General features: G+C 48.4%; 1 protein-coding gene across 1 annotated transcript in view; it reads left to right on the forward strand.

The window, feature by feature from the left end:
* Positions 1–26,599, forward strand: part of CUX2 (cut-like homeobox 2) — a 349,283-nt gene that overhangs the window by 212 nt on the left and 322,472 nt on the right. The gene's annotated exons all lie outside the window — the stretch shown is intronic.

A 26,599-nucleotide genomic window follows, 5' to 3' on the forward strand; every position in this document is an offset into this window, starting at 1 on the left:
CAAGATTTATTTAGTCAATATGGCCTCCCCGGTCAATAAATCGTGTCGTTGATAAAGAAGGAAGGAGATAGACTTGTAGCCTTTATTAAAAAAGTTTTTTAGAATTTTTTTTTAAAGTCAAGTCCAACCCTCCTTTCTGTGGCTGAACTACAGTTTGCGTTTTTACCTTATAAGCTCTTTCTTTCCATGGCAGACCTTACACTCATTGCTCCGGCTCCAGGAAGCAAGGACTTGGGGCTGGGGCTGGGGCTGGAGAATGGTTCCTGGCCTTCGTTCTTTCATTGAATCCTCCCGGCATCCCTCGGGGCAGGCTCTGGTGTCACCCTATTTTGCAGCTGAGGCTGCTGAGGCCCAGGGAGGTTCATTCCCTAGCCCAAGGTCACACAAGACTCGGACGCGGACAGTCCGGCCAGAGTCTTTGCTCTGAATCTGACATGAATCCATCAGATAGCAGGTATTTCTTGAGCACGCGCTATCGGCCCCGCACAATGCCAGGTGCTGGGTGTGGCAGGGCAAGCTAAACAAATAAATGTGTAATGACAGAAATAGAAAGAATGGAGGAAAGAGTGCTGAAATCACATGGAGGGGCCGCCTGTTTATTCAGGGTGATGATGGAGGCCCACACTGGAGGCTGAGACCTGATCGGTGAAGAGGAGCTGTGCAGGCACAGTTCAGGCCCAGGAGGAGCCTGTGCAAAGGCCCTGAGGTGGGACTCAGCTTGAAACATCCTGGAACCAAAGGGAGGCCAGTGAGGCTAGAGAGGGGAGAAGAGAGGAGGGAGAGAAGTCACAGGGGGAAGTGGTTACTGCTCACGCAGGCCCTTTTAGACCACGGTAGTGGCCGGATTCCTTTGGATTCTATTCTTGTGGAAGTGGGAAGATATTGAGGGTCTAAAACGGGAGAAATGAGATCCAATTTATGTTTGGCTCCCACTGGGTTCAGCCTGATAGGAAACACTGAAGGGCGGGAGGGGACGTTTGGAAAATAGGCAAAGGAGAGCATCTGTGACGAACTGGATGTTGTAATCTCTGACCAGAAAGGGGTCTTCGTGGTGGGAAGCCTTTGGGCACACAAATGTTTTGAGGACTGGCACTCTATAGCATTGTGGGGGTGGAGAGGTTGCCATGGGGACATGCCTGGTGCCCCCAGCAAGGTGGCAGCTGTGCTTCCTTGGTAAGGGCGTGTCTGGCTTTCTGTGTGAGTGACCAGCTGGTGTGGATTTGTAGGCTTTTTGCGGCAGGCGTGCAGTGGGCAAGGGGCGCTTTCTCCTCTCCTGGACATAGAGCAGGTGCAAAGAGGGTCATGGGGGGCTTGGGTTATGTTCTGAGAAGGGCCCTTTGCCCAGTGGTCTCTGTGGGCTTTACTACCAATGTGTGTCCAGGTGCCACTTGTTAGGAAAGGCCATAAAAAGATGAGGTGACTAAGACAGCGTGGCTGTAGAGCCTGGGCCACATGCAGGTGTTCTGTCCCAGGGGGTCGTGTGCTGACCTTCATATATGGGGATGCTGTTAGGTGTAAGAGAGGTTGGGTGTCTACCTGGGGGACTGCAGGGGATATGGGCTGGAGTATGGAATAAAGAGAACTTTTTTCACCCTTTAGTTTTGTCTACTCTGTGAGCACCTGTGGACCGGAAGTCTAGCAGGGGTTGGGGGATCACCTCTTTATCATCCATCACCCACTCATCCACCACCCACCCAACATGGTCTTATCTGCTGTTTCATAAATCTGCTCTCTCATCCACTGTAATATCCACCTAACACTTTATCCAGCTGTGCTTCCCCATTTCTTACTGATCTTAACTATCCATCCATCTGTTCACTCATCCATCCATCCATGAATCTATCCATCCATCCATGAATCTTTCCATCCATCCATCCATGAATTCATCCATCCATGAATTCATCCATCCACGAATTCATCCATCCATCCATCCATCCATTCATGAATTCCTCCATCCATCCATGAATTCCTCCACCCCTTCACCCACCCATTCATCTATCCATTCATCCATTTAGCCACCCAGGAACCTTCTCATCCACCCATCCACATATTTGTACATCCAACAAAAATCCCTTCTTCTGTGCATGCATCCATCCACCATCTACTCAGCCAACACTAGGAATGTAAAGATGAAGAGAAAGCAGTCCCTGTTCTTAAGAACGCTTTCGATTGGTGGAGGAGTCAACTGTAGTGAAATAACCCCAAAATGACATCATTAGCACAGCAATTAGAGGCTGTACACAGAGCTGTGGGACCAAGAGGGGAGACAAACACTGGCCTTGCAGGCCTGCGAGGTTGGTGAGGGCTGCTGGAGAGGGTTCTAGGCTTGGGATGTGTAGTTCTCCCCTCCTTCCCCATCTGGATTCAGTGATATTCTCTAGCCTAGGCAGAGGGTGGGTGGTCTCAGAGGGCAACCTGCCTTCAAGGAGACACCACAGGAACCATGGTCACCAAACCCTGGATGGGCCCAGGAGGGACCAAGCTCTGTCCTGTAGCAGATTGGAGCCCAGCAAGGTCTTTGAGAGACTTTTTTGGGCAAGGAGGATGATCTATCACCAAGGAGGTGGACAAGGCAGGTCACCAGGTCTGCCACTAGGACAGGGGCTCCCTGGTCTTACTGTTCAGTGCAGATTAGCAGTCCCTAACCTCTGCATGGTGCTTGGAGCCTGTCAGAAATGGTTCCACTCGCCTATGCTGTTGGACCACCTCCCAGTCTGCAGAGGAGGAAACTGAGGCACAAGGGTATATGAAGGAAGGCAGGGCAGAGAAACCCTTCACCTACATCCTCCTCTCCTGCTCAGCCACATTTATAGAGCATCTGGCTCACACTCGATCCCATTTCTGTATCTCCCACCCACCCCGCCGCTTCCCCCACAGAGCCCCCTCTTGGCCCTCCTGATACTACATTCTCTTCATTTTCCTCCTACCTCTTGCCACTACTTCCCTGTTTCTTTTCAGACCTATCCTCCTCTGACTGGCCTCTAATTATGTCGGTCCTTTCAAGGTCCATCTCTTCTCACTCTGTGTCCTGACCCTGTGTGACCTCATCTGTATCCACAACATCACTGCCTCCCCGCTCTCCAGTCTCTGCCTCTGGGTGCCAAACCTCTCTGTACAACAGCCTTCTTGACATCTCTTTCTTTCCTTTTAAGCCACTTTATTGACTTTTCTTGAATGTCTGTCTCAAAGATGTCTCCAGGTCAAGATGTTCAAAACCTAATTTTTCTCTCCATTGTAGGGTCTTCATCTTAGGGATGGCTCCATCCGGGTCTACAGGACAGAAACGTGGGAGCTACCCTGATTACCTCCCTCTCCTGTATGCCTCCCATGTCCAGTTCATCACTAAATCCTGGGGATTTACCTCCTAGATACCCCCTGCTTCCCATCTCCTACCTTCATCTCCACCATTGTCGCTTGGACCCATGCCCCCATTGCCTCTCCCTTGGACTTTGGTCTCCTAATTTCTTCCTTTGCTGACTCTGGCTTCTCCACTCTCTTGACCACAGCAGCAAGTGAGGTTATTAAAAATTGGTTAAGAAGTTTTTAATAGAAGTTTAAGAAGAAGAGTTTCCAGGGGACGATGAAGAGAAGTTGGTTAATGGGTACAAACATACAATTAGATAGAAGGAATACATTCTAATGTTCGATAGCAGAGCAGGGTGACTATAGTTAACAGCAGTGTGTTGTGTATTTCAAAACAGCTAGAAGAGAGGACTTGGAATGTTTCCAGTACCTGGGTGATGGATATCCTAAATACCCTGACTCGATCATTACACATTCTATGCATGTAACAAAATATTACATGTACCCCATAAATATATATACAAATATTATGTATCAATTAAAAATGCATTTTGTTTTAAAAAGTACCATTTCCAATGGCCCTCCATTGCTTTTGAGGTGAAAGCCTCAATGTAACTAACCTTCCATGCTCAGCATGGACTGGTCACTGCCCTCTGTTCTTGGTTTATAGTGTCGTTCAAGTCTTCTGTTTTCTTGTTGATCTTCTGTCTAATTGTTTTGTGCACTGTTGAAAGTGGAGTGTTGAAGTCTCCAACTATTGTTAAATTGTCTATTTCTCCATTTCTGTCAGTTTTTGCTTCATATATTTTAGTGTTCTGTTATTAGGTACATATATACATTTATAATTGTTATCTCTTGCTGACAGATTGGCCCTTTTATTTAGCAAATGTCCTTTCCCTAGTAACCTTTTTTTTTTTTTTTGCTTTAGAGTCTATTTTGTCCGATACTCATATAGTTACTCCCAGTTTCTTACGGTGGCTGTTTGCATTATATGTTTTTGCATCCTTTAACTTTCCATCTGTTCATGCCCTTGAATCTAAAGCGTGTCTCCTATAGACAACATATAGTTGGATCATGTTTTTTATCCAGTCTGAAAAGCTCTGCTCTTTGATTGGATTGTTTAATCCATTCATATTTAATGCTATTATTGGTATAGTAGAATTTGTCTGCCATTTTCCTTTTTGTTTTCCATATCTTTTTGTTACTCTGTTTCTTTTTTACTGCTTTCTTTTGCATTGAGTGAATATTCTCTAATGTAGCATTTTAATTTAATTAGTGAGGTTTTCTTTAACTATATTATTTGAGAATTTTCTTAGTGGTTGTGCTAGGGTTTACCATATATATTGTAACTTAAAAGAATCAAATTCAGATCTGTATTATTAGGGCATCAGCATGCCCTTCGTTCTTTTTTAATTGGCACATTATAACTGTACATGTGCCCTAGCCAACATGAATAATATATAGTACTACATATGCTTAACTGTACCTAGCACATATTCTTACATATTTACCTGACCTTCTTGCAAACATGCTTACAAGCAAGAACTCTAATGAGTAACTCAACAGTAACACATAACACATTTTTCCAAAGCCTACTCACCACCTCCCGGATACCAACTAAACCAGTTGTGTATTAATCGTACATAGTACGTTAAACCGTTCATTGGACATAGCACATACCTATCAAAAGCGTCCTCCTCACTACGGATGCCCCCCCTCACTTAGTGCCCCCCCCGAGCCACATTCCTTGTGCTCCCCATGTTCCTTGTTTCCTTGTTTCCTTCCTTCCTTCCTTCCTGCACCATAGCCCCACTGGGTGACCTGCTCTCTCTGCCTACGACACTCTTCTCGTACTTCTTCCCATCAACTCCTCCTTGATCCTTGGAGCTTACTCAATATCACTTCCTTGGGGCAGCTGCCTGCTCCAGCTCGTATGGCCCCATGAAGCTGTGTACTCCATCTTTACAGCACTTACCATAGCAGGTGTCAGACATAGCTCTGTGGGTTACTGATGAACACCTGCCTCCCTCGTGGACTCTCATCACCATGAGGGTATAGAGCAGTGTGTTTGTGGGTCTTTTCATTTTTTGTCTGTGTCCTTGTGTGTGTATCTTAGTGTGTTTCTATGTGTGTGTCTTTGTGTCTGTGTTTTTCTGAGTATGTCTCTGAATGTGTGCCTGTGTGTCCGCATCCACACGTGGAGATCTGTGTGTGTGTGTGTCAGTGTGTGTCTTCGTTTATTTGTGCACCTTAGTATGTCTCTGTGTGTGTTTGTGTGCTCATGCTCCCAGGCAGAACTTCTTTCAACATCTCCTTGCCTTGCAATTATATTCTGTCTAGTTTGGTGTGGCATTTAATGACTTCCCCAAAGCTAAGCATGGCCCCTGGAGAGGTGATCTCACTGTGATGGAGGTGACATGGGCATGTGGGGCCAGTGGCAGGCACTGCCTCCCCAGGATTGCCTGCTGCACCTGCTGAAGCTCCCCCACCCCTACCTTCATCCCTTTGAGGGGAAAACCCCAGACAGGTAGCTTGGTGCAGGGGCAAAGCAGGGCTCTTGCCGAACAGACTGGCTCTGCTCTTGCCAGCTACGTGAGGCAGCCAGAGGACTGCTCTGTGCCTCAGTTTTCTCATCTGCAAAATGGGGGTAGCAAAAATAATCCCCTCATAGCATCTCCACATGGAGGATATAGGCGACTCTACATGCATGGCCCAGCACGATGCCTGGCACATACCAGGGGCTCCGGAAATGTGATTTTGTCTCTCGTGCTTGTTCCCCCGTGGCTCTTGCCCCAGCAGTGGGAGAGCGATTTCCCACTAAGTCCCACTAATGACTAAGAAACGCTCTTCCTTCAAGAGGGCCCTTTGCCAGTGTCATCTCTGGGGCCATCTAAGGGCTGTACACCTGCTCTAGTGAAAGCAACGTCCTAACCCACTTATGCTGAGATGTTCAGAGGCCTCCCGTGGACACACAGCATTTCCCCAGCAGAGATGGGATTTAGCCCCAAGAGTATTCTAGGAATCTGCCACGTACTTCCATAGTCTCCAGCCTTAGCATTCTGTCTCACTGTCTCCGCTTCTACATCCTCCGTACTCCTCACACTTCCCAGCATTGCATTTTCTGTTTCCTCTGCCTGGAACACCGTTCACGTTGCTCTTAGTAGGCCCCCGCCCTCTTTCCCTGCCTCTGCGCTGGGTTGGATGTCTTCTTTTACCTCTCACTTGGACATCCCTGGCCTGGGCTGCTTTCCGTGCTTCCAGATGATTCCACAGTTCCTTGGTCCTTGTTGGTCTACCCTATCAGACGGTGAACTCATTACCATACATCAAAGCTACAGCACTTGGTGTGGTGATTTGGTCAACATTGAATGCCTGGTGACCTGATCAGAGGCCCCGTTTTAAAAACTCAGAGCCGGGCGCAGTGGCTCATGCCTGTAATCCTAACACTTTGGGAGGCCGCGGCAGGTGGATCACCTGAGGTCAGGAGTTCGAGACCAGCGTGGCCAACATGACAAAACCTGTCTCTACTAAAAATACAAAAATTAGTCAGGCCTGGTGGCACACGCCTGTAATCCTAGCTACTCAGGAGGCTGAGGCAGGACAATTGCTTGAATCCAGGAGGCAGAGGTTGCAATGAGCCGAGATCGTGCCACTGCAGGCTAGCCTGGGCGACAGAGTAAGACTCCATCTCAAACAAACAAACAAACAAACAAAAAACCAGATTCCTGGCTTTCTCTTCAGTGCGAGAGCTGGCATCCCCGGGCCTGCATTTCACACAAGGCTGGGTTCTGGGGATGCGGGTTTCCCATTTTGCAAAACCTCTGCTGAGCCCAGGCCTCCCTGTGCAGCTTTCAGTGCGGCCCTCATATAAGCGTGTGAGTTATAGCAACCTCACCCTGGGCATTAGCTGTGCCGACTTTTGTGACTGGTGTGGAGGTGACTCCGCCTTCTCTGGCCTCAGTAGAGCAATTCCAGATAATGGGCAGAATTTACGTGACCTTTCAGGGATGAGAGCAGCTCAGAAGAGCTTTTTAAATTAAATTTAATTTAATTTTTATTTATTTCTAGTTTAACAAGCACTTGCCAAGGGAGGCTATGTGACTCTAAGTACTTTCTAAATACCATCATTTAGTGGTTTAATTCCCATAACAATTCTATAGTGTAGACATTCTTTTTTGAGATGGAGCCTCACTCTGTCACTGAGGCTGGAGTGCAGTGGTGTGATCTTGGCTCACTGCAGCCTCTGCCTCCCGGGTTCAAGAGATTCTCTCACCTCAGCCTCCCGAGTAGCTAGGACTACAGGCGGGTACCACCACGCCTGGCTCATTTTTGTATTTTTAGTAGAGATGAAGTTTCACCATCTTGGCCAGGCTGGTCTTGAACTCCTGACCTCAGGCGATCCGCCTCCCTCAGCCTCCCAAAGTGCTGGGATTACAGGCATGAGCCACCACACCCGGCCCTAGACACTCTTAATATTCCCATTTTGCAGAGGAGGAAGGTGAGGCACAGAAAGATTAAGTGACTTGTGCAAGGGCCACACAGCAGAGCCAGGCAGCCTGACTCTGGAGTCCATGTTCCTATGCTCTCCTGCCTCGCGTTATTTCTCTTTACTATGCAAAGCAGAGACTATGTATCAGTGGGACAGGGCTACTGCATGTCCGGGTTCCCTCTTTTCTCCCCAGAAGCTGCTGTATGTGCAGATTGGCCTCGTAAAGGTCTAATGTGATGGTAGGTGGCTCTTGGTGGACCATGTTGTCTGGCAGGAGTAGGGGCGTGGGCCCGAATTGCTGGGACAAGCATCAGAGATGTCAGAGTCCCAGGGGCCACTGTCAGAGCCGGTCACCATAGCAGCAGACACTGGGGGACCAGGCTGATTTCCTGTCCTTCCTATCCTGGGGTAGTATCCTGAGCCCCTCGGGCCATCAGCCTGGAAGTCTCTCTGAGGCGGCCCCGACCCTCGGAGGACATCCTCTTCAGCCTCCACGAGCAAAGGGGTTGGTCCCACGGCCCTTGGCCTACTTTGTGAAATTCATCTCTGGAAAAAAATTATTCTCCGAGCAGAGCAGAGCATCTTGGCATATCGTGGTGGGTGAGGCCTGCTGAGGCCATCTGCCTCCCTGGAGGGGGCGAGGAGAGAAACCAAGGCCCAGCTCCTGCTTCCCGCCTGGCCCCCAAGGTGGGGTGCCCTGAGGAAGGCAGCCCCCCCTCCCCCAGCCCCCGGAGCTTGCCCGACTGCCCCAGTGGCCCCATTGGCGCATGTTTCCTGTCCCCTGCCCAGGATGGCACCCCTAGAAGGTTGGGGCTGGCCCAGCCACCGTACAGGTAAGTAGGCTTGAGCCAGAGGGTAATTTGTTTCTGTGGAATGTATTGATGAGCTGCCCTAATTAGGCACCTTGCTAATGAGAATCAAACCACTTCGCTGGGAGTCGGGGGGATCGCAGCCTAGCTCTGCTGTGAAGCGGCCATGGTCCTGAGCAGGCCGCTTAGCTGCATGGCTCTCAGTGTTATCTTCTGTAACACGGGGCTTCCTGCATTCTTTCCCCTCCACGGCTAGATCGTGCAGTTTGCTGTGCCCCTGGAGACCTCGAGGGCTGTTGAGATCCGAGGCAAAAGGCGGAGGCCAATTGTGGCTTTCTTTGGGTGTTCTTGTCACTGGTGGACAGATCCATGGATGCATTTCTCATGCCAGCCTCTTGGATGGATCTGTCAGGGAAGGAGGATGCTGGAGATGAGGACTGTTCTTAACATGTGTGACTGCATGTGTCCGTGTAAACACAGCAGTCATTTGTTGCTGGGTAGCAAGTCACCCCAAACTTAGTGGACAGAAACAACTCTTGTATACCTGATTCTGTGGGCTGGAATTAGGACGGAGCCCACTTGGATCAGCTTGTCCCCACTCCATGATAGCTGGGGCTTCATCTGGGCAGATTCAACATTTGGGGGTAACTTGACAACTCCCACATCTGACAATTGATGCTGGCTGTTGGCTGGTACCTGAACTACCTGCGGGAACCCCAGTGTATGGCTGTCCCCGGGGTCTCTGTGTGGGCTCCTTTGGGCTTCCTCACAGCATGGCGGTTGGGTTCTGAGAGGGAGCGTCCTGAGAGCTAGCCAGGTGGAGGTGAAGGTGTTTTCATGCTCTTGCCCTGCAAGTTGCTAGTATCACTTCCATCCACTCTGCTGGTCAGGGCAGTAACAAAGGTTGGCCCAGGATCAAAGGGAGGAGGATGTAGATCCCACCACCGGGTGGAAGGAGTGTCAAGGTCACCTTGCAGGAAGCCTGGGTGGTGAGGGATATTATGGCAGCCATCTTTAGAAAAGACAGTTGGCTACAGTGAGGGTGATGGTGGTGGTGATTCAGGTGACTCAGGCTGGTTGTGACAGGCTGTAAAGGGAGCAAGTGTGGCAGGAAGTGGCTGAGTAGGAGAGTAGATGTGACAGGAGGTTGTGTGAGGTGAGTTGGTGTGACAAGATGTAGCCAAGTAGGGAGTGAGTGTGACAGGAGGATGTGTGAGGAGAGTGAGTGTGACAGGAGGTTGTGTGGGGGAGTGAGCGTAACAAGAAGTGGCCAAGCTGGAATGGTTGTGACAGGAGGTTGTGTGAGGGGATTCAGTGTGACAGGAGATTGTGTGGGGGAGTGAGTGTGACAGGAAGTGGCCAAGCTGGAATGGTTGTGACAGGAGGTTGTGTGAAGAGAGTAAGTATGACAAGAAATGGCCTGAGCTGCAGTGGGTGTGATAGGAAGTGGCCCAGTAGCAAGTAAGTGTGACCAGAAATTGTGTGGGGGAGTGAGTGTGACAGGAAGTGACCAAGCTGGAGTGGATGTGACTGGAGGTTGTGTGAGGGGAGTGGGTGTGGCAGGAGGTTATATGAGGCAAGTTAGTGGGACAGAGATTGCTATGTCAGTGGAGTGGTGTGGGTGTGACAGGAAGTGGCCACTGGAGATCTGGCTTTGTCTGCCATGATGGAAGTGGGCCTGCCAGTGACAGGGCCCTAGATGCTGACAGCACCATCTTTCCTTGCTTTCCAAGCTGCTCTCTTGAGGACCTCAGCGTGACCAGGCCAATTCCAGTGTGGGGACCCAGGCCTCCTTACACGGGCCCCATCTTGCTCCCTGCCCCAGCCTCCACCATCTTCCTGTCTTCCTGTGGGCCCCTCGCTCCCCACTCCTGCCAGCAGCCTCCACTTCTTCCAGAAAGAGTGACTCCCACCTCAACAGCCTGGAAGCACTCCAACTACCGTACTTTCCTTCAAATAAAAGCAGCTAATTAACATTATTCTTTAATTATTGCCTTTATCAACAAGGGGTCTGATTTCTACCAGCAGGATAGTTGCTTTCCCTTAAACTACCCAAGTGAATGCTTCAGTTCCTGGTGCTTTTGAAATGAATTTGATGTCATCTGCCCAGAGTCACTTAATGGGGACGCCTGGGTAATGACTGAACGCGCTAACTCCGTTAGCAGCCCTGGAAGCATGTAATTTGGCCCCTCAGGCAACAGCACTTTTGAAATCTCTGGATAGTTTTGAACTCTCTGTTCTTAATTAAATATGCAATTTTTCACGGTAACCAGGTTAATTCTTTTGTGTTGTGTTGTAATACTGTTAGGAATTTTCATAGTTCTTATTAAACATTATTCAGGCATTGTGAATTCCATAATTAAAAAAAATGAAAAGAACAAAGCTTGATTCACTCCTTTCTTTTCCCTGGCTAATTTATCAAATGAATTTTGCAAATTTTTCTTTCTGTCCCCAGACAGTGTGGCAAGTGTTTTAAAGGGGAAGGATTTAATTGCCCTGTAGGGATTGGCTGGTTATGAAGGATTTGGCTGTTTGATTAGTAAACCCAGTTGGGAATGGTCTAATGCTCCATGATCTTAAAAATTGTCTGATTGTACCCTCTCCAAGGAGGCCTCTCTCTTCGTTATGTAGAGCATCAGCTTCACACAAGTGTGATTATTAGGTAGTGAGGAAAGGGGAGAGAGAAAGATCTGACTTTACTTTAAATTGGGGATCTTGGGAGATTTTTACCCCCATTTCCCTGGCTGGGGAGGAAGGGAGAACACTGAAGAGACAGAGAGAGAGAGAGAGAGACAGAGACGGAGCAATTCTCTCATCTCAGGTACAGGAGAAACTGGAGGGTGGCTGAAAGGGTGGGGCCCAAGGAGACGTTTTAGTGCATCCTTGCAGATCGTGGTGTTACAGGAAAGGGGTCCCAAGCAAGACCCCAAGATCTCACGCAAAAAAGAATTCAGGGGGAGACCGCAGTGCAAAGAGAAGCAAGTTTATTAAGAAAGTAACATGGTGAAAGAACAGCTACTCCATAGACAGAGTAGGACGTTCCCGAAAATAAGAGGAGGAACGCATCCACCCTAGGTACAGTATTCGTATATACAGGGAGATACGCTCTGTGACAAGGGTTTGTGATAAAGGATTAATTTTCTTAATTACTGTATTTTGCAATAATCAATATTGTTATCTTTAAAGCAAAATTACGAATCCCTTTGTTCTCCAAATATTGGGATATCTGGACACTCCCAAGTCTGGGTCTGTTTAGTAAACATTATTAATTTGTTCCCTTAACCATAAACATCTAGAGGCTCGGAATGCTGAACTTTCTGAGGATGCAGCCCAGCAGGTCTCAGCCTCATTTTCCAGCCCTCGCTCAAAATGGAGTCGCTCTGGTTCAAATGCCTCTGACAGTGGCACCTACCACACTGGTCAGCTGGAGAGGGGCCCTCTTTGCAGGACTTCTAGGGGAGGTGGGAGGGGAGGAGGGCTACGTTTCCATTCTGGAACTGGGCCCAGTCTCTGAAAAAATATGCAGACTCCACACGGAGCAAACTGGGTAGAAATAACCATATCGCCCAAAGGTCCTTGATAAGGCTAGGTCCCCCCTGGCCCCACCGTGGGGCTTCTAGGGAGAAATAGCCAGGCCAACTCCCAATGAGGAGAGCACGACTACTGCCTGATTCCCAGACCATTTTGTTGTCTATGAGGGCCCCATTGATGCCTCAGTTTCTCTCACCTTCCAAATGGGGCACGTGACTCTTCTGACTTTCCTGGGTCCCCCCACCCAGGGTCAGCTTTCTGTATCCTAGAGGTGGAGAGGTGGGAGATGAAGTGGGGGCAGGGTGGCAGGAGCCAGATCATGTGGGGCCTTGAGGCCTTGAGGCCCCATGGTGAGGACGTGGGATTGTTTTCTAAAGATAGAGCCCCTTACATATTGGAGGAGGGGGAGGGTGATATGGAAGGGGTGCTACCAAGGAGAAGGTGGTCGTGGGGGGTCCTCAGTTCTGGCTGGGATGCCGAGGGTGGGGGCAGTGAGGGGAGTGTTGGGGAGCACGTGGGCCCCTTTCTCCCCAGCTTACCCCTACCAGACCTAGCCCTGATCTCTGGGGAAGCCCCCTTCCCCGCCCCCACCTTGGGATCCCGACTGACATGGTTTTCCAGCAGGTCCGGGGCTCCATTTAGAAGGCACTCCCGGGAAATCGGGGCAGGGAGGTGGCAGTGACTTCTCTTAGGTCTTATGGCAATGTCCTTTCTTGATTCTCTTGGTTAAAACCAAGTCTAGGACCCTGAACTCTGCCTTGAGAGATCTTTATTGAAACCGAATCGTGACCCCACACCCTCTCCCCAGCTGAAAAGCTTTAAGTGGCTCCCTATTGTTTTTGGGACAAAGTCCAAACTTGTACCTTAAGAGGCTGGTCATGAGCACCTCCCCTCACCCTCATCCAATCCCACCATGTCATCTCTTATCACTCCCAAATCTTCCAGCCAGGGTTAAATTATTACCCAGCCCTGAAATGCCTTACACTGTCTTACCTCCAGACCTTGGCATATCCTGGTGCCCCTGCCTGGAACTCCCTTTTAAAAGCACTGTACAAATGGACACACTTCTCTCGTCTTTCGTGGCTAATCTGGGAGGCTCTCCTGAACCTCCTGACTGGATTAGGGGGCTCCCTCACAATAACACACATCATAGTTGATTGAGGTTCTTTGGCTGGTCTTTTTAAGACCCATGAGGGCAGCATTTGTATCTGTCTTCTTGACTCTTGTCACAAGCACAGAGTTTGGCACATATTAGATGCTCAATAAATGCCCATGGATGGGCCAGAGTTTTGGGAAGCAGAGATCTCACTCTTGAACTTGCTGGAACCCAGCAGGAAGCAGGGGTTCTATCTGGTTTGCAGATACTGAGACGAGCAAACTCCCTTTCCCTCAGGCCCAGCCCGGCCCAGCCTTCAACTCTGGAAGGTTCTGTTGGAGCTGACAGCCTCTGGGAAGTGAGGACTAGACAAAGTCCCTTCTCTAAGGGCCAAGGAAAAAGTTAGGCCATTGCGGCCACCCTCGGGAAGCAGAAAGGGAAGCCTTAGTCCCTTCTTCCTTCTGCCCTATTGTCAGCTTCATCCTCTGGAAGGCCAAGTGCCAGGGACAAAGATGAAGAGACGTGACACAGTTATCGTTCCTCCAAGAGAGGCGTGAGGCCTTCAGAAAGGAAGCAGTGACACCTGCCACCTCCCAGCCTTGGGATTCCAGGACCTCCAGCTGGCCCTGCTGCCCCGCCGCTTCCTTGGGGCTGTTCATGGGAGGTTTTCCCTCATGGCTGTGGCCCTGCAGAGGCCAGGCCCTGATCAGTGAGTCTCTGCAGGACCAAGCTGTCCCGAGATGTGCGCATGCACGGGCACACACACACACACAGCACAGTGGAAACCTGGCTTCCCGAGCTGCACCCAGGACCCCTGCACACCGCAGTCCACAGTGTCCTTTGCTCTCCTTTCTTCCTATTTTTATTCCTGTTTGAGTCGCTATGGGACAAGGAGGAGAGCCACTGAGGAAAGCTTTTTGGGATGGGGGAGGAGGAGGGAAGCATGGCCATAGAAGGGTTTTCAGGGAATCCCACGACTGCAAGGGAAAGAAGGGCTTTTAAAAAGTAATTTGTATTATGGAAGACAAAGTTGCCCCATTATCGGAGGGCTTTGCAAATAGAGAAAAGAGGAAGAAGGAGACTAGAAGAACACCCTTTGGCGTGGAGTGTGTTTCTGTCTACACCCTCGTCCTGCTTTGCCCACCTAAGTACATCCAATTCTACATCACGGTCTTTCCGCTTATAACTGCATTACCATTCTCCGCGTCATTTTGGTGTCTTTCGGAAAAGCGTTTTACCCGCCCCATGTTCTGTGAAGTGAGTGGGTCACTCTCCCCTCAGCCTGGCCCTGGCCCTGGCCCTGAGCATCTCTGTTTTGTGTTTTTTTTTTCTGCTGTGATGGAAACACTGTTTCCAGTTTTACCTACTTGGCCTTGTTCTCAGCGGGCAGGGATGTGGGGGGCGCCTCGTGGCCAAACACCTGGCTTTAGAGTCAGGCACAGTCAGGTTCAAATTCTGCCCCTGCCAATGAGACTTCAGCGCATGCACTCCGTCTGTGCCTCAGCTTCCTTGCCTGTGAAATAGGTTCCCTCGCAGCTTCACTCACAGGGAATGTCAGCAGGGTTAAATGAGTTAATTTGCCTGAAGTATTTAACCCAGGACTGGTCTAGCACAGAGTAAGTGCCCAATCCATGTTAGCGCTTCTGCTGTAGCCGATGGCGGGTCCGCCATGCTTAGTGTATACTGGGTGCTCACTTAATCCTTGCAGAATGAATGTGGGTGGCACCTTCCCAGGTAGGTACTTTTCTGCCTGTGTGGCATGCACATTTCTGTGGGGGACACCTTGTGTAGAGATAGATGTGTATGTGTGCACACGAACACACACTTACACACCCTCACTCAATCTACAATGGGAGTGCACAGGGTCGTCCTCCTGGTTGAGGGTCTGCGAGCATTTTATTGTGATTAAATATTTATCCGGGGCTTGTACTGTGAACGTGGCACTTTATGGCAGATAAAATGATGTCATGTAAAAAAGGCTTGGAAAGGCTGTGTGGCCACACTCACAGAAAAGGCAGCTGTCACTGGGGAAGCAGAGCTGGGAGATAGCTCGAGCGAGGGGAGTCATCCATTCAACAAGTATTTATCTCAGCACCTACTGTGGGTCTGGGCCCAGGTCACGTGCTGGAGATGCCCTGGTGATGAAAACAGACATGCTCTCTGCTCTCAAGGTGCTATTGGTCTGTGTGGTGTTTAGAAGTCAAATGCCTGAAGAGACCCACATTAATCAAATAATCGTACATTTCAAGTTGCAAGCCTGGCTAAGGGCTGCAGAGGAAATGAGCTAGGAATGATGAGACCGTATTATAGGGACCGGCTTTAGTCTGGAAGTCAGGGAAGGACTCCTGAGTTAGCCCAGTGAGGAGGGGCATGGTAGTCCGGTTGGAAGGTAGGAGCGGGATGTGCAAAGGCCCTGGGGTGGGAGACCGTACCTCTGGCTCCAGCAAGTGAAAGGTGGGCAGTGTGGCTGGAGTGCAGGGTGAGGGGCAGATAGGCAGGATGTGGCTGGGAAGCAGGGGACAGGGCAGGATCCCACGAATCTTGTAGGCCCTGCTGAGGTCGTTATCATGAATGGGAGGGGACAGAAGAGGAGGAGGATGGAAGGAGTTTGAGGACGGAGAGCCTGGACTGGGAGACCTGGCCAGACAAGGAGGCTTGGCTGTTCCCTCCACCATCCTCTGGCCCAAGTCTGCATGTCTAGCCTCCCTGGGCATCCAGAAAGTTCCCTAGTCTCCGGGATGAGGAGGCCAAGGTTGGCACAAGAATAAAGCAATTTCCCTGGGCAGATGAGGAGGGGGTTGAGGGTGGATCTCACCACATTCAAATACAGGCTTCTTTTCTGCCATGTATTATTTACCTAGGGGCTTGTGAAAAAGAAAAGGATCCAAAAACAACAACAACAAGCAAACACCCCCTCCTCCCCACCCCGCAATCCAGCATTGCTCCAGGCATGCAGCCTGAGGGAATGAGCAGGTTTTTTCCTCCGTGTCTGTGTGTGTGTGTGTGAGCATGTGAGACACTGTGCTAGAGCTCCAGGTCCCAACCAGCATAGGTGGCTCTGGGGCCTTTGGGACGTCGGGAGGCAGCACCATCGCCTCCCACAGCCCTGGCAAAGGTTGGCCTCATGGGGCCTGCACTTTGAGAAACGGTGGGCTTCTGTTTGAGATCTGTCTGGTGCTCCAGTAACTCCAGCAGGGCCTGCCTTGGGGGCTGGGGGTTCTCAGGCAGGCTGGCTCCTGGAAGGGTAAAATTCCCAGAGGAAGGGAGGCAGCGAGTCCGGGGGATTTGGCGGCCACCCCTGCATAGCATTATTCTGTGCCTCACACATTCTTATTAGCATCGTAATCGCTCCAAAATACTGATTCATTATTGCACTCCGAGCTGCAGACGGAGGCAATGGGGTTTAATAGTTCCATATGAGCCATTCTGGGCTGTTGAGTAAATATTGCTCATTGTGAAAAATTGGGTAAATGTGTGTGTTTATGCTGTCGAGGAGTGCGGCACCAGCCAAGTAGGTAGCTGGTGTCTGGACATGCACCCAGCAAGGTGGTGGGGACAGGGGAATGAATGTTCTCTGGGAAATATCTGCCTCCTGTCTGGCTGGCCTTGGAAAAGTGTTCTTTGGACATGGACATTGGGATCAAGAAAGGGGCTTCACCCCAAAATCAAGGTGGAAGGAGCCTCATATTTCTTGTGCATGTGCAAATGGCTTAGAAGTGGGCAGGAAAGACCTTGGGCTTTCCAAGCTTGTAGAGACAAATGATTGGATTCAGAATCTGAGAGCTCGTTACCATCGGCAGCAGGAGGCTATGTGGCAGGTGAGAAGTGTGCAGGTGAGAGGGTTTGACTCTGGGTTCCCTGTTCAACTACCTGCTAATTGTGGCAAGTTACCTGACCCCTCTGTGGCCTCAGTTTTCTCATCTGTAAAATGGGGATAAAATAACTTCCTCGTAGGGCTGTCATGGGATTTAAACATACACTTATAACATTCAAGTGGTGTCAGTTGGCATCGTGCACAAGAAATGTTCACTGTTAATATGATTCTTGTCTAGCATGGAGAGAAGGCCTGGATTTGAATCTGGCTGTCTCAGGGCTTTGATTTTGAGAATCTGATGAAAGCTATGGATCTTCTTTTCAGAAATATGATGGGGACTTAGCATTTTGCATGTAGTTTCAGGGAGTTGCAAGATTCCCCCAAATCTAGCCATGTACCCCAAGTTAAGAGCTCCTACTTTTATCATGCATCTTGCTCTGGGGTGGAAGTAAGGCATAGAATTTGGAGCTGCCTAGAAGTAGGTTTCAGCCCAAGGCCTGGGTTTTATCCTGGTTCTGCCTCATATTTGCTGTGAAATTGGGCAAGTGAATGACCCATCTCTGAGCCTCAGTCTTTTTTACCTAATATTGAGTGCTTCATGTGGAAAGGACTTGGAGTATATAAAGCACTGGGCCCAATGCCCGGCATACAGTACTCAGTAAATATCATCCTCATAATTCCTTCTGGTTGAAGACCTAAGAGTTGCTAAATGTAGACTCTGCCTGTCTGCTGTTTTTATAGTCTGTGTATAATTTCATTATCTGAAGTTCTTTGGTGTGATCCTGCTAATGTTGCCTGTTGATTAATGGTAGACCAGTTCTCCATTTGTTTTGTAATTTCGGATTGAGAGGTCATCTTTGGTAGGCTTGTATGTCTGTGAATTCTGTGTGACCAGGATTGACCTTAGTGCAGAAGTCAGCCAGATAGCAAATATTTTTCACTTTGCAGATGACAGTCTCTAACACAATGACTTAACTCTGCCTTTGTGGAAAACAGTGATAAACAGTAAATAAACTAATGAGTGTGACTGGATTTGACCCAGTGCCGATGGGATTTGGCCTACAGGTCATTGTTTGCTCGCCCCTGTTGGTTTGTTTGTTTGTTTGTTTGTTGAGCTGGAGTCTCGCTCTGTTGCCCAGGCTGTAGTGCAGTAGCACGATCTCAGCTCACTGCAAACTCTGCCTCTGCTGAGTTCAAGCAATTCTCCTGTTACAGCCTCCCGAGTAGCTGGGACTACAGGTGCACATCACCACGCCTGGCTAGGTTTTGTATTTTTAGTAGAGACGGGGTTTGACCACATTGGTCAGGCTGTTCTCAAACTCTTGACCTCAGGTAATCCACCAGCCTTGGCCTCCCAAAGGGCTGGGATTACAGGCATGAGCCGCCACACCCAGCCACCCCTGTGTTATTAATAGACATATTTTGTATTTGTTTTGGCTTAATGTCCAGCAGTATTACCATGCGAGAATGATTTTTAAGTTAATTTCTGGGGGCAGAGAACAGTAGTTCTCAAAGTGTCGTCCCTGGACCAGCAGCATCAGCATCCCCAAGAAATTTGTTAGACATACAAATTCTCCAGCTCCAACCCAGATCTCCTGAGTCAGGAATCCTGGGGATGGGACCCAGCAGTTTCTAGTTTAACAGGTTGCCCAGGTGATTCGGATCCATACTCACGTCTGAGAACTCCAAAGGGACAATCAATTTGAACTCCAAACCCATGCAAGTGCAGGATTATGGTTATACATTCTCAGGGGAAGCTACCTTTGGGTTTTCCAAACTAGAGGCAAGGCAGAGACAGATCAAGGCGTGTCTTCTTCCAGTGTTAGTGGACAGAGGTGTTCTGATCCACATTCTCGCTGAGTGTGAAGGTCTCTTCAGTACTAAGATGGGCACCTATTCCATGCCCCACTCCTTTATTGCAGAGGACACTTAATTATTAGTTCACATACTTAGCAGTCTGAGTGAGTTTCCTCTTCAGTTTTGGCCCTTGGGAATTTCTTACTTTTTCCAGAACTGACCTATATATTTAAAGGGATGATGGTATACCTTATCCAGTATTTCTGGGTGTTTTATAGTGGGAGCATTTCAGGTTATATTGTCTTCCATGTTACTGGACACTGAAGTCCTCTCAATGTAATGAAAATTAGCTTCTCCTTTAGAATTATTTTTAGAAGGTCTGGTAGCCTCTTGCTTCATGGGTGACCTGACACTTTTCACTTACCCTGGGGTCTGGGCCACTTTGTCACTCACAGGGACCAAAGGCTGAACAAATCCTGGGAGTCTCTCTACCTTAGCTCTGCCTGGAACTGGAGTCCAGTTCAGCCGACATTTGTTAAGCACCCATTGGGTGAGGGGTGAGGGGAGTTCACTTTATACAAGTGACAAGAATCTTTGCTAGAGGACACCACCCCATGGTCAGTGTACTCAGGGACCTTCCTCTATTCCAGCATGTAAATCCCCTTGCTCTGCTCTAGGGAAACTTGACTACTCTAAGGAGGAGGGTCAGAATGGTGTCAGGGTGAAGAGCACTGGCTTTGAAACTCACTGGAATCAAGTTCAACTCCCAGCTCTGCCTTTATAAGCTGTGTGATCTTGAGCGAGCCTCTGCCCCTCTCTGAGCAAGGGAGGGATGACAGAGGGTTGCTGTTAAGGAACCAGTGAGATCATTTATAGCAAGCACTCGGCCAAGCACTTGGTCCATACGGTGAGTCCTCTAGGGAGCACCTCCAATGGATGTTTGTGACTGGAATGGCCGTTGTGAGTCTGCTTCTCATAATAACCGACTTGGAGAAGTCAGACTGGGGAGGTAGACTGGCTCTTGGGTGCTCCAGAGGCCATCATGTCACAGATACAACTTGGGGTAGCAACCCTGCACTCCAACACCGTTCCTGTAGTGACCCTTCTTCATGCTTTCCACCTCTGCTCAGTCATGTGACTCAACCCAGGAAGACAGGGAAGCTGCCAGTCATAGTATGCCATCCCTCTGGCTACAGTGATTGAACCACCGGAGAGTCACATGACTTAAGCTGGGCCAATCAGAATTCTCTGGTACTTTTCAGCTGGAGCAGAAAGTCTCTGTTTTCTCTATAGCTGAGATGTGGGAAGGAAGGAAGGAAGCAAGGAAGCCTGAAGGATGGAAGTCTAGAGCCACCTGGAGGCAGGGTTTCAGACAACTTCATGGGGACAGAGTGAAACCAGCCTGCAGGGAAAGGCTAAGAGACAGAGTCCTGATTTGAATCATCCTGAGGGCATTCAGTCTCCTTATCATTTGATTACAGGAGCCCAACCCATGTTTTTATTTGTGTGTTTGGTTGTTTAAGCTTGTTCAGACCCAGTTTCTGCCACTGGGTCTGAAACACCCCCCAAAACATGTCTCCCCATGGAAGGTTCCAGGAACTCTTGGCCACTCCATTCTGTGTGACCAAAATTCTCCAAACGTGAGCCAGACACAAGTCATGTCTGCCAACCTGGCATGGTGTTGACAGGCGGGTCTGGTGCAGGATGTGCCCTGTTGTTTGAAGAACATCATGTGGAGAACAAGGGGACAGACGGAGGCCATAGGGTGTGCCAGGACACAGGGCTGGGCAGAACTCCACCGCCCTTGGGATTTGAGTATCCCAGAATAAGGAACACTGGGGCAGTGACATGGCCATGTTCGAATCACTAAACCACCCTGAGAAATAAGGTCCGGCGCAGAGCTTCAGCAGATGTTCAGATTCTTTTCAGAGCAGCCCATCACGACCCCCTAGCAAGAGTCACCTGCCCTCCCCACCGATCACACCCTAGCCCAGCAGGGAATGGCTTTTGACCACTTTTAAAAAGTGGCCTGCAGAGCCTGGCGAAGTCCCTCCTGTGTCCCCAAGCCCACCACACCTGCTCCGTTCTCCCCACTTTATCTTTGATCTCAAAAAAAGATCATCTTGGAAAAGATTGTTTTGTGTGCAGTTTACTCAAATGCCACTTTTTCTAATTTTGCCAGAGTTGCCCTCCCTACTTTCCCTCTTCCTTTTCTTTCTTTCTTGGATTTGCTCTGGGGTTGGCTTCCTCGAACCAAAATAACTCTCACAATGCACAGGGAAAAGTGCTTCCTGTGGATGAATGACATCTGTATGAAAAGCCAGCAAGCCGGCCGATTTCTGTCCTTTGAAGACGCTTGTCAGCGAGTGCTGCGGTGAAGTGTCAGGCGTCACCCGGGGTGACTGTGGAGATGCCTGCAACAGTGAGCTTTTTAATTTTTTTTCCAGAAAGCCTTCAGCCCAAACTTTGGGCTCTCCGGGGACCCAGGAGCGCATCCATTTTCTGAGGAGATGAAAAGCGATGCTGGTTTGAGCAGCTGGTGTTTTCTCCTGTGTTCCCGGCAGGGCCCTGCAGCAGTGCCTTTGTAGCTCACCTGCTCTGCCTTACGTGGTTCAACTCTGCTCCCTTCTTCCCTGATTCGTGTGCCCACGTGAGGGACTGTTTGCACCCTGAGAGGAGAGGAGATGGGGTACCGGTAATGCCCCCATAGCTCTCCTGTTGGACAGGAGGGGAAAATCTCTCAGTTAAGAATGTGGCCCTGGGTCAGGTTTGGTGGCTCATGCCTGTCATCCCAGCACTTTGGGAGGCCGAGGCAGGTGGATCATTTGAGGTCAGGAGTTCGAGACTAGCCTGGCCAACATGGTGAAACCCTGTCTCTACTAAAAATACAAAAATTAGCCGGGCTTGGTGGCCTGCACCTGTAATCTCAGCTACTCAGGAGGCTGAGGCAGGAGAATTGCTTGAACCCAGGAGGCTAAGGTTGCAGTGTCCATAGACCGTGCCTCTGCATTCTAGCCTGGCAACAGAGCAAGACTCGGTCTAAAAAAAAAAGAAAAAAAGAATGTGGCCCTGGAGTCAGACTGGGTCTGGGTTCAAATCTCTGAGCCTCAGTTTTCCTATCTGAAGAATGGGGTTGTTAGGTTTAGTGATGACAGTATGGGAAAATTACTTCCTTAGCACGGAGCCTGATACGTAGTAAGGGCTCACCTCTCCAGGTTCACCCTGGCTGACCCTTTCTCTTAGCCCATGTGCTGCCATGTTGAAGTTAGTGCAGCTCTGGAGGGCACTATTATCTCCCTCTTCCATGCTCTTCCCCTTGCCCACAGTAACTTTCCATACTTGGTCTGTCCAGTGGACTCCTCCTATTCATCCATCAGGGCCCAGCTTAAAGCATCACCTCTCTTTAAAGCTCAGTCAGCAACTCCATCCTAAGGCTGGCCATAAACAAAACCTTGCTCTGTCTCTCTCTCTCTCTCTTTCTCTGTGAGTGTGTGTGTGTGTCTTATTTTCTCATAGCTCTGGAGGTTAGAAGTTTGAGATCAATGTTTCAGCAGGTTCTTTCTGAGACCTCTCTTACTGGCTTACAGATGCCTGTCTTCTCCCTGTGTCTTCACACGGTCATACCCCGGGCATGTCTGTGTCTTCATCTCTTATTAGAAGGACACCCATCAGATTGAATTAGGGCCCACTGTCATGATCTCATCATCTCATTTTTACCTTAAATACTCCAAATACAGTCTCCAGACACACATTCTGAAGTCCTGGGGTTAGGACTTCAGTTGGGGAGGCGGGAGTTCAGCTCCTAATAAAAAGGTCACCATGTCTAGGTGTGCTTCTAGACGATACCTGTGTGGGCTTCAGTCCCTACAGAACCCTAGAGCATGGCTTTTGACAGCCCCAGGGCCTGGCTCATGTGATGAGAATGGGAGGGTCGCTGCATGGGGGATGCCGGCCGGCCTGGGAGCTCCTGTCCGTGGAGTTTGGCTGCCTTCTGTGACTCGAGGCCCAGGCACACACCTCCATGCTCTGCCTGATCTTACAAGGAGTTTGTAAGTCTCTGATCTGCCCACAGCAGCCATGGAGGCATAAGGAGCCAGAATCTCAGCTATCCAGGGAGTTTTAGAAGGGAATGGGGGGTGCCTGAAGACATCCTGCCCAGCTTCAGCAAGTGGGGGTCTCTGGACAATCTCCTAGAGACACACAAGAAATAAAACTGTTGTTAACACTATCTATGGGTTTGTCCTCCCTCTCTCCCTTCCTCCCTTCCCTCTCTCCCTCCTTCTCTCCCTCCCTTCCTTCCCTCGCTCCTTCCTTCCTTGTTTCCTTCCTTCCTTCTTTCTTTTTCAAGATTTTCTTTAGAGCAGTTTTAGGTTCACAACAAAATCAAGAGTTACCATATCCTCTCTGCCCCAACATGTGCATAGCCTCCCCCATTATCAACATCCCCCACCAGAATCATACATTTGTTACAAATCAATGTACATTGACACATCATTACCCAGAGTCCATAGTTTACATTAGGGTTCATTCTTGGTGTGGTATGTTCTATGGGCTTGGACAAATGTATAATGACATGTATCTGCCATCATAGTATCATACATAGGATTTTTGCTGCCCTAAAAATCATCCGTGCTCTACTACTACATCCCTCCCCACTCTCTCCAACCTCTGGACACCAGTGACCCTCTTACTGTCTCCATAGTTTTGCCTTTTTCAGAATTCCGTATAGTTGGAATCATACCGTATGTAGCCTTGTCAGATTGGCTTTTTTCACTTAAGCAACATGCCTTTAAGATTCTTCCATGTGTTTTCCTGGGTTTTTAGCTCATCTTTTTTTTAGTGCTGAATAATATTCCATTGTCTGCAGGTACCACTGTTTGTCCATTCACCCACTGAAGGACATTTTAGTTGGTTCCAAATTTTGGCAATTATGAGTAAGACTGCTGTAAACATCTGCCTCCAGGTTTTTTTTGTGTGTGTGTGTGGACATAAATTTTCATCTCCTTTGAGTAAATATGAAGGAACAAGATTGATGGATCATATAGTAAGAGTATGTTTAGTTTTTAAAGAAACTGCCAAACTGTCTTTCAAAGTGGCTACAGCATTTTACCTTCCCACCAGCATTGAATGAGAGTTCCTGTTGCTCCACATCCTTGCCAGCATTTAGTGTTATCAATGTTCTGGATTTTGGCCATTCTGATAGGTGTGTAGAGGTATCTCATTATTGTTTTAATTTGCATTTTCCTGATGATATACGACTTGCAGAATCTTTTCATATATTTATTTGCATATTCTGTATATCTTCTTTGGTCTGTTAAGGTCCTTGGTCAATTTTTTAAACAAGCTATTTTCTTATTGTCAAGTTTTAGGAGTTCTTTGTATAAAAGTCCTATATCAGATGTGTCTTTTGCAAATATTTTCTCCCAGTCTGTGGCTTGTTTTCTCATTCTGTTAATACTCCCTTTCCAGGAGCAGAAGTTTTTAATTTTAATGAAGTCCGGCTTATCAAGAATTTATTTGCTTTTGGTGTTGTATCTAAAAAGTCAACACCAAACCCAAGGTCATCTAGATATTTTCCTATGTTATCTTCTGGGAGTTTTATAGTTTTGCATTTTACATTTAAGTCTATGATCCATTTTGAGTTAATTTTTGTGAAGAGTGTAAGGTCTGTGTCTCTATTGATTTTTATTTTTTATTTTTGGCATGTGACTGTCCAGTTGTTCCAGCACCATTTGTTGAAAAGACAAATATCTCTTCTCCATTTTATTGCCTTTGCTCCCTTGTCAAAGATCAGTTGACTATATTTATGTGGGTCTATTTCTGGGCTCTCTATCCTGTTCTATTGATCTATTTGTCTATTCTTTCTCCAATACCACACTGTCTTCATTACTGTAGCTTTATAAGTCTTGAAGTTCAGTAGTGTCAGTCCTTGACTTTGTCCTTCTCCTTCATATTATGTTGGCTATTCTGGGTCTTTTGCCTCTCCATATAAACTTTAGAATCATTTTGTCAATACCCACAAAAATAGCTGGCTGGGATTTTAACTGGGACTGCACTGAGTCTATAGATCAAGTTGGGAAGAACTGACAACTTGACAATATTGAGTCTTCCTATCCATGAACATGGACTATCTCCCCATCTGTTTAGTTCTTCTGTGATTTTATTCGTCAGTTTTGTAGTTTTACTCATATAGATCTTGCACATAGTCTGTTACATTTAGCCTTGCTTTATTTATATATATAATAGTTAGTCTACATGTGTTTGTGTTCCTGTCAAGAGCAGGTTCCCACACCCCGTGGACCTCCCCACCCCCAGGCAGTTCCCTCTGTGTTTGTAACCCTTTGTCCATCTCTCCATCACAATACTTTGCTGATTGCAATATCTACCTCAAGGAATGGCAAACTTCCATGAGCTTAGGGACAGGCAAGTCACATGAATGGTAGATCTGGCTCTGAGTAAAGTAGGAGGAAGCTTGTTGGGGGCACGGGGTGCTAGGCAACTGGGGAGACCTGGCCCTGCCCCAGGGAAATAAAATTGATTAAAATACTGGGCTGGACGGATAAAATACCTGATTACTGGCTGACTGTGGCCCTTGGGCCTGCTTGTTTACAGTCCCTGGTTGTATTTATGCCCTCTTCCCAGCCCCATCAAGACAGGGAGCCCTTTGAGGGCAGGGACCCCTCCCCCCACCCCAACTTCAGTGTCCTGTGCTGGGGGGGCACACACATTGCAGAAGTGAGCAAATTTTTGATGAATGAAGAAACACATTTGCTGTTATCCTACTCATTCTTTTCAAAAGTAAAATATATTCAATGTAGCCATTATAGAAAGAACAGATAAGCAAAAGAAGAAAATAAAAATGGTCCACTTAAGAGATAAATTTTTATCACAGTTTCTTTAGATCTTTTGTTGACATGTCACAGGCAGAAAAAGGCACAGATCCTATAGGTTCAGCTCAGCTGTCACAAACTGAACATACTCATGGAATTTCCACTCGAATTAAGAACTAGAAAATCCCTGGCCCACCTAGAGGCTCCTTCATATCCCTTCTAGTCACCGCCAACCACCCACTCCCCAGCACAGATTAGTCTTACTTGTTTGGAATCAACCAGCCTGTGCTCTTCTGTGTCTGGTTTCTTTTACCAACATTGTGTTCTCAAGATTCACCTGTGTTGTGTGGCATTACAGTTCGTTCTCATTGCTGTGTAGCATTCTATTTTGTGACTACACCACAATTTATTCATCCACTCCACACTATTCAGGGACATTTGAGTGACTTCAGTTGAGGGCTTCTACAAACAATGCTGTTAGGAACATTGGTTCATGAGTGTCTTTTAGTGCACAGGGGCACACAGTTTTCTTGGGTATAAATAAGGGTTTCTCAATCTTGGCACCATTGATGTTTGGGGCCAGAGAATTCTTTGTTGTGGGGGCTGCTGTGTGTGTTATAGGATGCTCAGCAGCGTCTCTGGCCTCTACCCACTCGATGCCATAGCATCCCCCAAGTTGTAACAATAAAAAATGTCGGCCGGGTGCGGTGGCTCAAGCCTGTAATCCCAGCACTTTGGGAGGCCGAGACGGGCGGATCACGAGGTCAGGAGATCAAGACCATCCTGGCTAACCTGGTGAAACCCTGTCTCTACTAAAAATACAAAAAACTAGCTGGGCGAGGTGGCGGGCGCCTGTAGTCCCAGCTACTCGGGAGGCTGAGGCAGGAGAATGGCGTAAACCCGGGAGGCGGAGCTTGCAGTGAGCTGAGA

This window comes from Mandrillus leucophaeus, unplaced genomic scaffold (assembly GCF_000951045.1).
Source record: "Mandrillus leucophaeus isolate KB7577 unplaced genomic scaffold, Mleu.le_1.0 Scaffold55, whole genome shotgun sequence".
NCBI classification, from domain to species: domain Eukaryota; kingdom Metazoa; phylum Chordata; class Mammalia; order Primates; family Cercopithecidae; genus Mandrillus; species Mandrillus leucophaeus.